Below are 16,913 nucleotides of genomic sequence, written 5' to 3'. Positions count from 1 at the left end.
AAATCGTGCCGATAATGTCCTTGATGTTATCATTTATTCAGTTTATACAGTATTTAAAACATAACTGATAGAATTCATGTGATAATTCACAAATAAACTTTTCCAAGGCTAGCATTCTGCGATATCGTCTTAAAACAATTTGTAGGAATATTAAAATCAGTCACATTGAGGTAGCTTGATTAATGCCTGAATTAGTGACATTATAGGGAAAGTGTGTATACAGCTGACAATTAAGCAAGGTAATAACCAATACCCGTTAGACAAATTACAACGAACGTCTAGGAGGTGGTCATCCTTCTCTAAACTGTCTCTGAACTGTAGTGGTAGGTTGTTCTCTGCTTAGTTATTTGTTATGTTCATGCGATCACCACCCAATTGTGAAGTTCTCAAAAACGTGCGGCCTTACGTATTTCTGCTGCAGAGTCTTCGCACCTTCTCCTTACATTAACTCTGTTTTTTGAAGTAAACTGCATGTTGATATTTAACATAAGCTTTATTGATAAAGTATTATAACAATTTTTTTTATGTTGCACCATCGTAAAAATGTCGAATATTATTTATTTCATATTCTTATTCTTTTCTTCTTGCTCTAAACAACTTCACTCCAGATGAAAGATTTAAATGATTTGGCATTAACTCGAAAAAAAAGCATTTTCACATTTCTTTGTTTTCCTAAGAGGTATTTTTATTAAACCACGCAAGATTAAAAACTTATATTCACAGCCTTTATTTGCAAAGCTCATATCCGGGAATGGTGCATGTGTCCTAAGAGGCATGTTCTTATGACACTGGATTTATTATCCCATTTTCTTTGGGGGTTTCGATGATATAAGTCTTTTCGTGGTATACAACAATCCATTCATTTCAAACGGCTGATCCAAGTAAATATATTTCTCGACTGGGTTAACGAATGTAGCCATCCTTCCACTGTTAGAAAACATCGTCGTCGGGTGATCGCTCCATTTTTCGTCTGAGTGCAATAAGAACGTCCAATCATTGCTGTGTTCACACTGTCCTTTCAGTGAATTTCAGTGTATCTAAAGAAGTAGATCCACCTTGTAACAGTGCAGGTTTCCATGAAGATCTAAGTTGAAGTGTTGCCTAAATGTACGACTGCGGAGCAACTACACAATCATTGCTTTGGAAATATTGTGTAAGATTCTGTTAGACTTTACTGCGGGTTCCCACCATTAACACCCTTATTATACAGCTCTCTGACTATCTATTAAAGAATAAACAAAGATTAACATTAGTTTTTTGGTTCTCACTTCTAAGTGTCTCCAATATTATGCCCAAGGATATACATAGGAGGTTTCTAAAAAAGATTAAAAAATCCTATCTTATCTTAAGAGGTAGGGCAATAGGTTTTTCAGCAATATGTTTACTGGAACTTTATGTTCATTACGTTATAACAATAAAAGAAAGGGTTCTCGTCGGGAAGGTCATCACAAGAAACAGGTGGGGCAACAATTCCATATCAACCATAAAATGGAAGAGAGCTTCAATTCTAATGTTTATTTAAATCTTTATGAAACCTTTGAGTACAAAAGTCTTCATTCTGTACTCACTTTATGTCTCTAAAAAAATTAACTACGTGTAACATCGTGTAATGGCTATTTTTGCTTTTTATTTTACATTATTGCTTTAGTAAATTGTAACTAACTACATAATATAAATAACGTAACTAGGAGAGAATTCATACTTAATTATTCCAATAACCGTTTCTTCTATTAAAGTAATAAGTGCTTCATCAATTACCTAATTTACTGTAGTCTTAAATATGCTGTAATTGTTACATTGAATTACATTTCGTCGCTTCAAATTTAAAATTAACTGCGGAAGTGATTAGAAAATACTTCGATTTATTGATATCAGATGGCGCTACGAACACTTAAACAGTAATACACACGGCACATTGCTTGTAAAACGGCTGTGTAAGTAAGCCAACTATGTAATGAAAAAAGTCAGGTTAATCTTCTGCCTTTTTATTTCATTTAGAATCGTTTACTTCTAAATAAAAGCCAGTGTCGTTTGCTTGTTCAGCAGTTTTAATGCCACTTCACCAGGCCACATATCCACTTTTGCCTGCATAAATACTTTATTATGTATATAAAGTTTTACGTGTTAATATTTAAACAGGAGGAAAAGTAATATTTCCACAAATTTGGAGTAGCTAGACTATCAAAAATAAGATTTTGAGACATTAGTAATTACGGGAAAAAATGTTCTGTTCTACCAATTTTTATTTAAATATTAGAAAGGAATCCTTTAACAATATATGAGTGCATTCATGGTAGATATAATTACCGGAATCAACATTAAAAAAACATTAAGCTATCTTCGATCTTTCTTTAGAGGCATCTTAATCACCTGTGTAATGTTTATGATGTTCTCAAAGGAGAAGAAGAAAAGAGAATATTTACAAGAGGGTAAGAACCTTTAAACACAAGTCAAGGTCATTTTAATGTGTGTTTTTTTTTTTTTTTTTTTAATTTTCAGTGCTTTTTAACTGGTATTCTGGTAATTATATAGGTGTACGATTGAATTTTTACTTTAAAAATTACCTTTTTTATATGTTGTAGATAAAATCATTAAATGTTCTTCATTTTTGGCACCGTTTATAGACGTTGAAAAATGAAGAATTTTAGAAAAAACACTTAAATGCTGTACGCTGAAGTTTCAAACTTGTTTTTTATCGATGGTTTACATCGATAAAAAACAAATGTTTGAAACTTCTGTCAAAAACTGTTCACTCTGTCAAAAACTTTTAAAATTCAAAACCAATCCTTTCAACAGTTATAAAAATACAAATAATTTGATTTATATAAAATCGTATGTATAAATTGAAGAAGCCATTACATAAACTTAACATATTGTCTAATTATACAGTGGTTTTCAGTTCAAAAATAGCTTCTGATTAATCTAATTTTCAACACGAAACATCAATGTACTGTAAAGCCGGGTACACACCTAGCAGGTATGCATGTTTAGGTATACTTGTATACTATTGATAAGTCAACAGAACACATGGGCAATCTTTTAAGGAGATGCCTGCTAAGAGGAGTTTCTATGATAAACTGCCCGTATATAAATGTTAGGTGCGTGAAAAAACCGAGAAACATCACGTTAGTGAGGTGCGAATCAGCCACCAATTACCAGTGTTCAGTGATTTTATTCACTCGGACATTAATGGATGGAGTAATCTTATTATTATTATTAAGTTTCTTAAGTTATATTCTTCAGTCATTATTTACCACTGTTTTATTCCGAATACAGTTGTTTTTAAGTTATAATAAAATCGAGTTTCTAAATTTTAGAAATTTCCTCAATCATTTCTGGAAATACAGTGTTAACTGATTTTCTCTGTAGTCGGAATTGGTAAATTTCCTATTATTCATCTACAATGGTCAACTCTGACCGATCAGGTCCACGTGTCATTGGCATAATTATGGCTGCCAACATAACCCTAATGTGCTGACGCCCCGATACAATTAATCACTCCAGTTTATTTATTGTAATTTTGAGAATAATACCGAAATTTAATTCAAATAAAATACTTAGTTAACAGCCGATATTATATCCAATATTTTACACTATTGATAAACGTTCACTCTTGACTTTATTATATTTTTTTAGTAAAATAATAAAAATTTACATGCTTTAAGTAAATTTATTTTAAAATACGTTAATGCCTGATATTTCCATTATGGTAACCAGCACCACTTATATACAATCGGGAATTAAAATATTCAATGAAGATAAAATAACTGTTATAGTTTATTCGTACAAAGTAACGTGACACATGGGCAATCTGCTTTCCAGGAGGTCTTTCTATGAGAAACTGGCTCCTATTTATGTGTTAGAAACGTGAAGAAAACTCGGTGAGGCCGAACCCACGATCTGATAATTACCAGTATTGAGTGGGTTTATCCATTCAACCACTGGTAAATGGTTATTACAGTTGGCATTCTAATTGAGAAAGATTTCGCATTAACCATTAACATTCTTCAGATTCAACAATTTTGACATTAAAACATGAATTTTATACAACGCTATGAGTCGTTATACTTTTTTTTTCCTACATAGATTATATCAATTTATGCGTAAACTGATACAATCTTTACGGTGATAATTTATTTTTGAAAATGAAATTTGTTTAAATGCTTTTATTTTCCCATTTCTTATCTCGATATCTGTTAGCCCTTATCTTTCAATCTTCAGAAAATGAAGTTTGTGCAGATAAAGAAAGAATCAGATTTTATAGCATGTCATAAGTGTCGACTTTATTTAAGACGTAATAAAAGTATACACCGTTATTACGGAAATACTCTCTGACTTTATTAAATGCTTTTTTTTGTTAACAATTTTCAGTTCTTTTTATTGTTTTCCTGTCATTTGCTATTAAGCGATAACTTTTATACAGTTTCAAAGACTAATTTCGATGAATAACAAGCCTTTGTGAGCTATTTGTGTTGTCTATTTCTGTTCAATTGTATTGAAACATTTATTTTCTAATTCACCGTTTTAATGTATATCTAAATTACCATTTAATATACTGTATATGTCATAAGATTTTGGAGATGCAGTTGAACAGCTAGAGTATTGATGACACGTCAGTAGTTGCGCCTTCATACGATTAATTATTATATAATCGCAAAAAGCTGAATTTTCAGGGTATTGCTCAGTTTTATAAAACAAAAAAAGTTACAAGTGCTAATAACGAGTAAAATCTTCATTAAGTCTGACCCCACTCGACCAATGGAAAGCGACTCTCTATATCTTCCCACTCCCTGACCTTTAACCGCCAAAATTTAACAGCATCAATACCCATAATATACAAACCTCCCTGCAAAATTTCAGAAAATTTTGACGAAAGGCACAGGTGTTATTAAGCTTCGAAATAGATGAACAAAATCTTGCACCCCCTCACAGAAATTTTTTGCATTTCTTAACATTTCAATGTCCCCGAGTCCAAAAATGTAAAAAGCTTTGGGTGGTCATGTTGATCGATAGCCGTACTTTCTCTCTGTTACATATAACAGCCGGGAAAGTAATAAGAAAACTTAATTTACAGTAAAAGTTTTTCTTTCTAACAAAGAAAAGTATGCCTTGTTACTTCTCTTTCACTGAAAACTCATTTGTTACAAGAGAAGAGAAATAATTTTTTGATTACGTCCTCATCGATCAAACTGTTATCAAACTATGCAAATATGTTAAAGGAAGAAAGTAATAGTAAAATAACTTACTTAAAATTAAATTTTAAATAGCCCAATTTATTACTATTAAAGGATTTAAAAATTCATCTTTATTTTACGTGTAATAAATGCAAAATTTAATTCATAAACATTACTTAAGCAATATTAAATATACATAAATTGGGCAATCTGCTGAGGAGAAGGTCGAACGGGAGTCTTTCTATAGGAAAATGGCACCTATTTAGGTGTTACGAACGTGAAATAATCTGGGAATCCCTACGTAGCTACCTTGTTGAGGTGCAAACCTCCGACAAACTACCAATGTTTTGTAGTTTTATCTAGTTTCATAGGAAAGATTTGTCTTTATTAACTCTTTACCAGTTCAATGCAATGGAAAGAATGCAACTAACAACTAAAAAAATTGTGGAAAAAATTGAAAAATTTTCAAAGAAAATTATTATCTTTTACTGATGATCTTCTATGAAGAATTTTGAATTGTATCCTCAATTTATTTAGTTATTGCTTGCATAGTTTCTATTATTTTCAATTGGTAAAGAATGAATTTACATTAGAAAGTATGTTGTAAATCTTGCACTGGTTGACTAGATAAGTAAAATTTAATATTTGTGGACTGAATTTTCAAATTGTAGTCCAAAAAGATAAAGTGATGCGAGATGGAGTTAATTTACTTACAATGCAGCAATTGACACCACTTAACATACATTTTGCATTGTTTTTGACAATTTGTTTGCTTAAAAATGCTTGGATTATTAGACATTGTGATTAATCTAAGTCGAAGGTGATTTCTTTTTCTTATTCTTCATATTAATGGATTGAATATTGTAGTAAAACAACAGGAAGTAAAGAAACTTATCATTAGCTTTGGTTAATGATTACTAATGAGATTTATTGAAGTTGCTCTAATTGTATTCATAAAAGCTCTTTATTATTATACGAATTAATTCCATTTTAATGCATTTTTACACTTTTCTCTCGCTTTTAATGCTGATAAAACGAAAGAATTGCTTTGAATTATCATAAATTATTCTTTCTGTAACAGTTTCAACTGTTTCAACTAATTAGCACATTTGAAATTGATATATAAAATTTGAAAATCAGCTGTTTTCAGTTCAAATATAGTTAATAGGGGCCTATTGCCCATGCGGATTCCATATCTGATCTTGGATTTCATCTAGCTAACTCCGTTCTCAAGATTACAGAAAGACAGGCAGGCGGGAGGATGGACGAACATACGACAGTGGGAATTTATAAAGCTACAATTTTTTCAATTCGTAGCCCAAAAAGCATGTACTTTGCAGTGGATAATGTTAATGACACGACGAATACAAAAAAATGTCTTCACAATTTTAAATAAATAACAAATAAATAATGCCAAATTCATCAGTGATAAAATGCAATTTATGCAACTAATATAAAAAATTTTAGGTGATATTTAAATAAATATGCATTCGATGATTTATTACTAATTTACAAATTATTATATGTTAAGCAATTTAGCCAAAGACGGTTTGTCTAACACTATTACAGATAAATCGAATAAAAAAAATCGGATAATAAGAGAATTCCGATAATTTCCTGAACAGGATAATAAGAATTTCCTGTTACAATTCTATCCAGGAATATTATATTTTCTTGTACTTGACCTCAATTTATAAATGAATTTCCTACTGATTTGTCAGTAGTAAATAAAATGAAAACGGAAATGAATGTTTTCATTTAGTTCTTAATAGCTACTTGTTAGAAATAATGTAAACAATTTTTTCCTCTTTCATCATCCAAGCTTCCTAAGAGAAAAAATATTTTATTTATACTTTAAAGCGGTCAATTAAAATTCTTATTTTTTCTCAATTTAGATGGAAGTGGCCAGCAGTCCAATTCAAGGCCTGTCAGAAATTAAGAGAACTTCTCTTGATTCCTGACAAGGTTTGAAATGGACTGCTGGCCACTTCTACTATTTTCATCAATTTTATCATTTCTAGTCACTTATTTTGAGGACTTCATTATATTAATAAACATTTGATTCAATTCCTCATAAATGTGAGGCCCGAGTCAAGTATTGCAGCCTAGACCTTTTGTTTGCTTTAGTGATTTTACTTATACATATTTTATAAATTTTGAAGGAAAATTTCACATTTGTAATTGGCATGGGCTCTTCTGACATCCTCAATTCGTTTTATTTATTTTATACGACTCTACTTTATAATCGTGTTTTACAGACGAAGTAGAAGAATAGTTGTTCATCCCTGCTAAATTAATTTAAGTAGTAAAATATTCTTTCATTTCTAGAAATAGAGTTTGAGCATCTCTCCAGTGTTTTATGAATTACGTAACAAATATAATAAACAAGAGAGACGTTGTATAATAAAATAACCAACTGCAAGTAACAAGAGGAAATATGTGCAACACAATGTTCGTTAGCCATTGTGGTTTTTCTACCAATTACCCTCATGATAGAACATATCCGTTTTCCTCTCCAATTAAATTTTCTACATCATTTGCTGGATCTCAGACGTAAGAAATTGTTTGCTCTTTGGATTATCTTTAACGATAACCATTAACCTATCTCTACTAATTCGTTATAATTGCTGTAAATAAGATTTGTATAAAGTGGTATTATTATTATTATCATTAACAAGGATTAAAATAAATTGTTGTTTAAACTATGTACTTTACAAACCCATCAATATATTTTGATCAATTTAGCACTGATTTTGTCAATTTAAACTCGTAAAGAACTCAACAATATCCTTGTGGATGAAGCCGCCGAACCAGCCTATTGTTGAGTCGCGGGTTCGCACCTCAACATTACACTGAAATAGAAGTTAGTTTCCCATAGAAACGGTGACGTAAATAGATGTACGCAAAGTATGCCTTTGCATAGGGCCTCTTAGACATACTCCTGAAGTAGATATACATATTTAAACTTTAAATTAACAATATAAAATAAAATTTGCGATAATATATTCCGTTATAATCTGGTCTCTAGCTTAGTGGTAGTAAAATATAACCCAAAATTTAACTGTCAGCAACCGTATTAAACTGAGAAACACTATATAAAACACGATATATAGCTTTTATATCAGAAATTTTCAAGATATAATCTTCATAGTGTAGTGGTAAGTATCATGATTCGTTGTTTGAAACTTTTTTACTAACGTAGCAATTTTTTTTCGAGAATTCTTATCTTATCAACTGCAGCAACTTGATTTTCCCGTTTTCAGAGGAATCTAAGAATAGAATTTTCAAAGTAAACTAAAATAAAATTTCACATTGTTTTCGTGTTATCTTTCGATAGAAATGAAAATCCTGGCCATTTCCTACACCTTACAACTATATCTAGGTCTATAGATATTTGATAAAAGTAATATTAGCTTTCATATCATATACATATATATATATATATATATATATATATTTAAAATATTTTCTTTATATACTTTGGAAAAATTAATAAAGTTTACTTACTTTTGCATCACTCGTTTTATTATTATAACACCATATCAATTTTTCTAAGTCAAATGGCCTTTATAAATGTATAGTGCAAATAAGGATAAGTAAATTAATTACATAAAATTATTAACGTTTTTCATATTAGCTTTCGCACTAAATTTTTAGGCTGGGATCAAATGACCATGCTGATCCTCCATCTAAACCTATAACACATTGCTCAACAAGTTCATATTGTTGTCGCGTGATATTACAATATTCTTGTAATTGGCGGGAGATGTTGCACGTACCGATGTAAGAATTGACCTTTTTCTGATCACTCTTAGTAAACTAATTGAAATAAATATAATTTATTTAAAATTGATTATAAGTATTAAATCAATCTCATATTGTTGTATATTTGTATGGGTGTAATTACGTTGATACCGTTAATGTTTTTGTTTTTTTTTTTCGTAAAGAGCAATTCTTATTTTTAAAAATGACAATTTTTTTAGGTGTGTTGACATCTTCTCAAGCAGAAAACTATTGACAGATTACTTGGCATGGAACCAACTACTTCCAGTATGAAATATAGCACAATTACTTGGCGTATTTTTCGTATACGATGTGAGAATTTCAAGTAGTAAAAGTAATTTTAGCTAATATAATTCGATTTTTACAGATATTTTATACAATTTTTTCGAAACTCTTCTTCTTTCATATTGAATTTATGTATCTAAGTACACAAGACTTAAGTTTGCCTGAAGGTAAGTACTTACAATTTTCTTATCTCCTGAGCATCTATAAAAGTGTTTTATACCTTAAAATATTAAAAAAACGTTAAAATCTTAAATTTTTTATTGAGCATCTATAAAAGTGTTTTATACCTTAAAATATTAAAAAACACGTTATAAATTTCTTGAAAAATAATAATTTTATTAAATTTATACGATAGCTAACTATATTTTTTATTTATAATTAATTAAATATGTACAGTTTTTGAAATATTTAAATTTCTTCCCTTCAATGTTCTCTACAAATTTCTTCAATTATTGTGTGTAAAGTAGCTTAAAAATTAAAATTAAATAATTATCGTCATAATAAAATTATCGAACTTTTCGGAGAAGCAAACCGCAGATATTCTTCGATTATTTCCAGCAATTACCTTCGTTTAAAGACGTATATCGAATTAAATCTTCCGCATCATTACTTTCATCATGCGCTTAATTGTGAAAAAGAATAATCAACTTCATTTACATTTAATTGCTTTTAGATATTTCTACAATTATTAATTAAAATTTTCTGTATTATTTTAGTGATTTAACTAAGTAATACTGCTGTTAATTGTATTCCAGGTGTGATGCAAGAGAAGATATTTCTCCTGTATTTGTGTACAACAACTGCGATTGACGTATTCGATAAATCAAACTGTTTAATTGTTAAATTATTGACTCAAGCAAGCAAATTACCGTTATACAGTCAAAACCTCGATATAGAGCTTTCTTGTATACCGCTATCCTCTTACAGCGCCAATGAATACTGGTAAATATATCTATTAAATAGCAGTGTCCTTCGAATAACCGAGAATTTTGCATCTTTCACGGAATTTTCAAAATTGTGTGTACTTGAAGTGATTTTTATTGCTTGGCACTCTTCAGTTTAGCCCCACCCTCGATAATTTCGGGGGAAAACAAATAGTTGGCACTATACATAAAATAGCTCCGTTTTTATTACGAAGTAGAGTTTAACTTATATAGAACTGATGGTAGAGAATTATAAGAGACGTTTAATTTGTTTAATGTATATAAAATTACAAAAACTTTTGCAAGAAAAATGAATTTATGAAAAGTACAGAATATGTCATATCGCATGATGTTTTGAATTTCGCATTTTTTAACTACGATGGTGGAGTGATTAAGCTTTTCATAAAAGAATTTAAGACATTTTATTAAATTACGTCAAACCTGTGACCAACGGCCACTGAAGGAAACATAAAAAATGGCCATTGTTTACATGTTATTTCGTAAGTATTTCAAAAAGAAACGTTCATGAATATATGGCAGCCGTTAATACGAGGTGGCCGCTATTGAGAGGTTCGACTATAATCGCATTTCATTATATTTTATTACTAAAAATATAAATCATTTTCATAATTTTATAAATATTACTTTTTCAAGTATTATTTATAGCCACTCTCAATATTAATTTCGTAATATGTTTTAAAATAGAATAAATATTATTTTTAATTTCTTATAATTAAAAAAATAAATAAAATTTTTCCAGTAATAAATATAAAAATATAAATTTTAACTCGAAATTCCACATTGCAGATTTGACCTCATTTTGTCAATGCCAAAAAATAAATATAATTTATGAAAAATATAAATTTTGTATTGTTAGTTCTATACGATGCTATTATAAAAATTCCTCTTAAATTTAATATTAAATAAAACAATTCTCTCAGGGGTGGTCTGTCCCTAATATGTTAGGCGTTATCTCATTATGGGCCTGGTCAACCCCATTACGACCAAGAAAAACATGTTCTGTAGTGTCCACAGGTGGAAAGGGTGTTAAAAAATTATAAAATTCAATTGTAATGTATAATTATACGTAATTTATTTTAAATATTTTGTTAATTTAACTAAGTAGCTAAGTACAAAAAGAAAAATGAGGAGGGACTAGAAAATATTGGGTAGTATCGTCACTAGTTCTCTTTAATATATGAAATGCACGAGCTCGCCTGTCTTGTACTGTGTGATATTGGAATTTTCACAATACATTGATGATTGGTCTGTGACTTGGTTTAATGGGATACGACATGGGTGATCCTCTAAGAAGGACTTTCTATGAATCCTGACTCCTATCTATGTATTAGAGACGTGTAGAAATCCAGAGACTGCACATGGATAGTCCTTGGGTCAGATGCGAACCCACGACAAACCAGTCGAGTAGATTAAAGTTGAATGGGCGCGAGCAGAGTTATATTTGAAATGGAACAAAGACAATTCAAGGATTTACCTCTTCCCTTTTGAATTTTTCCATAGAGTTAAGGTAGAATTTCATTATTTACTTACTTATTTATAAAATAAGCAACCTTCATATACATCTAAAGAGGAAGCACAAAGTTTCTTTGTATTTGAGAGAAGATATGACAGATGAGAGTAAAGGTGTTACTTCTAATATGCTCTATGCAATAGTACAAAGAAACACGGCGTTTCATCTGTAGAAGTGTCTGGAGATTAAAGTGTATTAAACATATTTGCTGAAGCTGTACCCTGTTTACGTTTGGAAATAAATTTCTTTAATGATTTCAGGAATTTTTGACACCATGTATAATAGTTCAAAACATTAGAATGTAGCCATTTTTCAAATTTTTATGTACACAGAATTCTGTGGAATGTATTAAATGATTTAAAACAAATGTTTACAATGTTTCTTATAGTCAATTTTTCTAATGTTTACATAGAAAAATCAGGAAACGTCAGTAGAAGGACATTGACAAATCGATACTTTAAATCACTGCCAATGATTGTAACGGATAACCTGGAAGAAAAACCACACCAAAGTGCTGAATAATAAATCACCAATAAAAGTCAAGATATCCATTAGATTTACACCGTTACTTTCAGAAAACACGTAACACCAATTTTAAACAAGCTTTTTAACATAACAGCTATCGTAAAATGATTCCTCTCGCCTTTTTCTTTCAGAAAAACTGATTGTTTCCGTAGCTTTCAAGTAAATTTATAGTAAATTCTCTCATTGTTTCCAAATAAGAGCACTTCCAAGTCCCACTTCTTGATGGGAAATCATTATTTAGCTTTAATTCCTTCTATGAATCAAGAAAAAAATCGTTAGTGTGAGCATGAATCTCCTGTTAATTATGGAAATAAAACTGGAAGCTAATTTAAATAATTAAGTAAATGTATAAGATCATTGAACCCTTTCTCGGAATAGCAGAATTACACGTATTTTCATAGCTAATTGACTTGTTACTAAAAAAGAACACAAGGTTATCTGCAACAAACACACTAGTTTGATTACAACTAAATGGATACTTTCCTTAATGGATCTAAATGTAATAAAAATAATCTAATTCTCTGAAACTGTAGTTAAATCTCCTCGATAGAATCTTATTCTTCCTTTTTAGAAAATTTAGTTATTAAACAAATTAAAAATATTCAAATTAGGAAGCTATTCTGGATAAATTTGTTTGTTTATAACATTTAAATTTATGTCCTTCCTTTCTGTTCATTCTTAAAAGGATTTTTCCTGTTTTATAAATTGCAGAATTTATTTTCGTAGATTTCCTTGTAATTGGGAGATTCTCATTTGAGCTGTTGTAGTATATTTTATTCTAAATCGTGCAAAATTCCAGCAACGAGTTGTTTAACTTTCCCGGCTACATTTAGAATTTTGGTGGCGCCATCTGTTAGGATATTTTATTTAAATTTTTTTAAATATATTCTTAATTATTATAAAATGGCAAAAAGCTTAATTTTCACGGTAGGGATGGGTTTTATGAAAAATTCTAACGAGTAAAATCGTCTTTAACTCAAATCCCACTCGAGATATAACACATGACCGTCTATTTCCTCACCCGCTTGACCTTTTACCACCAAAATTTAACGGCATCGATGCCTCTAATACTCAAATCTCCGTGAAAAATTTTAGAAATTTGTGACAAAAGGAACAGAAGTTATTAAGCTTCAAAGAGCGTAAACGATATCGTGCCCCCACACACTAACATCCCTATACACAGGGGAAAAAAACCCAAATTTTTTGAATTTCTGGATGTTTCAAGGTTCTCTAGGTGCAAATATGTCTCTTGGAGATAATTTTTTGACCGATTGCCATACTTTTCCACTGTTACATATAATTCAATCCACTCTGTAATTAAACAATTTAACGAAATATTTATAATTTATATATGCATTATCATTATATTTACTTAATTATATAAATGTCTTCAACACAATCAGCAGTTGTTATTAAAACTATTCTACTGTCTATATTTATTATAATTATTCCTTGCAATTAGTTTATAATAATAGATTTTTGAGCACAACAACATTAATTTTGTAAATGGCAAATCATAATAAATTACTTAATAATCATTACATACGTATGCAATTTGTAATATTTATTTGGGTCACTAAATTAGCATCATTAAACGTATTAGAAATACAATTTTCTTAATATATTTTTATAAAATACTTTTTTAAGACAATAAAAGGTATATTTATTCGCTGTTTAAAACAATAAACAAAAGAAAATGCTAATTAAATGAAGATGAAAACAGTATGAAAGTTTTATTAGTAAAAAACAATGATTTCTTTCTATTAAATTATTTTGTGTAGGGATAATTAAGGGATGATTATTCCTCCGAATTGATTTTTAAATATTTATAGAGGCCGAGATTCTTTCTATTAAGAAAGCATCTTTATGAGAAAACTAATTTTTATTTTAGGCTAATGAAGATAGTTTGATTATGCTAATGTTTGATCTTTAAATTATTGGCATTTGTCTATCTTGGAAGACTTACAAAACGTTTGGAAAAGCTGGTTGGAAAGAACAAAATCTTTTATTTGTTCTGCTACAGTTTACAATTGAAAGTGAAGTTGGATAAACAGGATATGAAAAATTCTAGTCCATAGAACGAAGAATATTCCTTCAATCGGTCTATTAACTATTTCTCAATTTTATGCAATTTCTCGGGACGTTCTAGCCCACCAGTAACCGAGTGGATAAAACAACTAAACACCGATAATCCGCGGGTTCAGGCCTCGACACGTGGGGTTTTTTCACCTATCTAACACCTGCTTCTTATTAAAAGTCCTCCCCAGATTGCTCTTGTGTTGTATTTTTCTATCAATCCTTTTCAACCCAGGACGTTCTATCCGTATTTATATTTTCGAACTTCTTAATGTTATAGAGTTTTCACACGCCAAACAATGTATTCTGCATGATGATAGTGTTCGAAATTAAGTGAATGCAATTATTCTTTAAGAATAAAATGAATATTCGAATCCAACTGGGCACTATTTAGGTGTTACTAAGGTGAAAAAAAACATGAAAACTCCACGTGGAGAAGTGTGAACCCACGACCAATGGTCAGTGGTTTTAGTGGGCCACTTCGTTAATATAGTCATCAACAAAATGCATCACGTCAACATTATTCAGCAATGTATTTGGTGAGTGATTCGATAATTCTGAAGTATTTCTGTTAAATATTTTAGTACAAATTCCACTAAATAGTGAATATACTGTACTTTTTGTAAACTGTATTTAGCATAATTTCTTAGTAATGATACAAATTATTTAAAGATATTAGTGTAATAATCATGAAAAAAAATTGCTAGCGGATAATTAAACATAAAATAGGAATTCTCTCGACTCATTTATTACAAGATAAATCAATTTAATAGTTCTAAAAACAGCAAACTGAACAATTAAAAATATCTTAAATTTCACCAATTTTAATCAAATGATACAAACGAATAAATTTGAATGTTTACATTACATTTTTTAATGATTTTCTTTAACAAAATTAGTTGCTCTTGTTAACTGAACCACGTTTCTGCATTAACTAAGTTATAATTACTAGCAAAACCTTTAGATAAAGTTTAGAAGTCAAACATTGATTAATAATAGCGTGCTACCTTTAAAATTTAGGCTCGACAATTGCCTAGTGAATAAAAACGAACGATCACTGGTAGTTGGTCGCAAGTTCGCACCTGGAGTTTTCGGGATTTTGCCTATCTAAACACGAGAAAAAGAAATCCAGAAAGTCCACTTGGTCTTCTGAATTTTTTTACGTGTTTAGATAGGCAAAATCCCGAAAACTCCAGGTGTGAACCCGGAGACTGGTAGTGGGTTCGAACTTGTTAGTCGGGTTTGAACCCACGACCAGTGTTTTGTAATTTTATCGATTCTGCCACTAATGGGCTTCCAAATTATAACTTTGTAGTATTTTTTATTTAAAATAAACAGAATTTATATTATTTTAATAAAATCTAAACATAAATTGTATATTTTAAAATAAATTCATATATTTTTTTTTTAAATTATAGCGTAGAGAAGGTTTAGATTAAAATTCTTCACCAACAGTTGTTGGAAGTTGTTACCGGTCATCCTTTACCTATAATTTTTATAATAAAATGTAAATATTTAAACAACTGTTTATTAAATTTTATAGAAATATAATAAATTTAATTCAAGAATTATTTTCCTTGGAGCGAAATGATGAAGATGAAAGTTTATTTTTTACATGAAGCTATAAATAATGTTAATAAATATACATAAATATTAACTATAAAACAAACTTTGTGGTTAATATTTTTATTAATGCAGGAAAATTTATTAAAATAAATATTTTTAAATCGTCAAAATACTTAAAGGTTATTAAATCTTTGAACAAATAACGTAGTATGAAGTCATAAAGAACGAGCTAATATTTAGAATTTTAAATAAGAATTGTGAAATTTGCATAGTTTAAAATGAAGATTTTATTCTAGAATAATATTGACATTGTCGGATTTAAATAAAATACTATAAAATTATATTTAAATAGAAAATATTTATAAGGAGATGGTGAATGGGAGTGTTAGAAGATACGATTTGTGGCTATTCATACATGTTTATTCTTTATGTTAAGACATGGAAAATAACCTTTTATAATAATAAAAATGTAGTTTAAACAAAAATATTACTATAAAAAAGGCAACAGAACATAAAACAGAACCGAATAATCCATAAATACATTTACAAGTCCATCTGTAACATAGGAATTGATCGTTCTGCTGATTATTCTTTTTGAAAAAAAAGGTGAATAAACATAGTTTCCTTTTAAAAATCTTGATTTAAAAATATTTTTGCAGGAATATTCTTTAATAATATATGTTTAGTATCAGTATTTTTTATTAGTATACCCGTATAAGGAGGAACACTTATTTAGTATTACTCTGTTACCGTTATGTAAACAAAGTTGATAAGATGATTTGATAGTTGTGTGTTAAATAACGTAACACTATACAATATATTTTTAGAAGTTTTTCCGCTCTGTGAGTACTAAGAGGATCTTTTTCAGGGCCTTTGTAGGTTACACAAGTCTAACATTGAGGAAGTGTGATGAAGGACAAAACCTGACATATCTGGGACAAACAGCCATTAAAAAGTCTTGAGGTTCCTCTTCTGAAATTAAGGGAGGCATTTATCGCTCTTGGAGTGAAATCCGGAAGAAAAACCTCAGGAAATTTTAATGGGCAGTTT

Source organism: Centruroides vittatus, unplaced genomic scaffold (assembly GCF_030686945.1).
Source record: "Centruroides vittatus isolate TY-2023 unplaced genomic scaffold, ASM3068694v2 contig_628, whole genome shotgun sequence".
Lineage (NCBI taxonomy): Eukaryota > Metazoa > Arthropoda > Arachnida > Scorpiones > Buthidae > Centruroides > Centruroides vittatus.
This window is presented reverse-complemented; position numbering follows the sequence as displayed.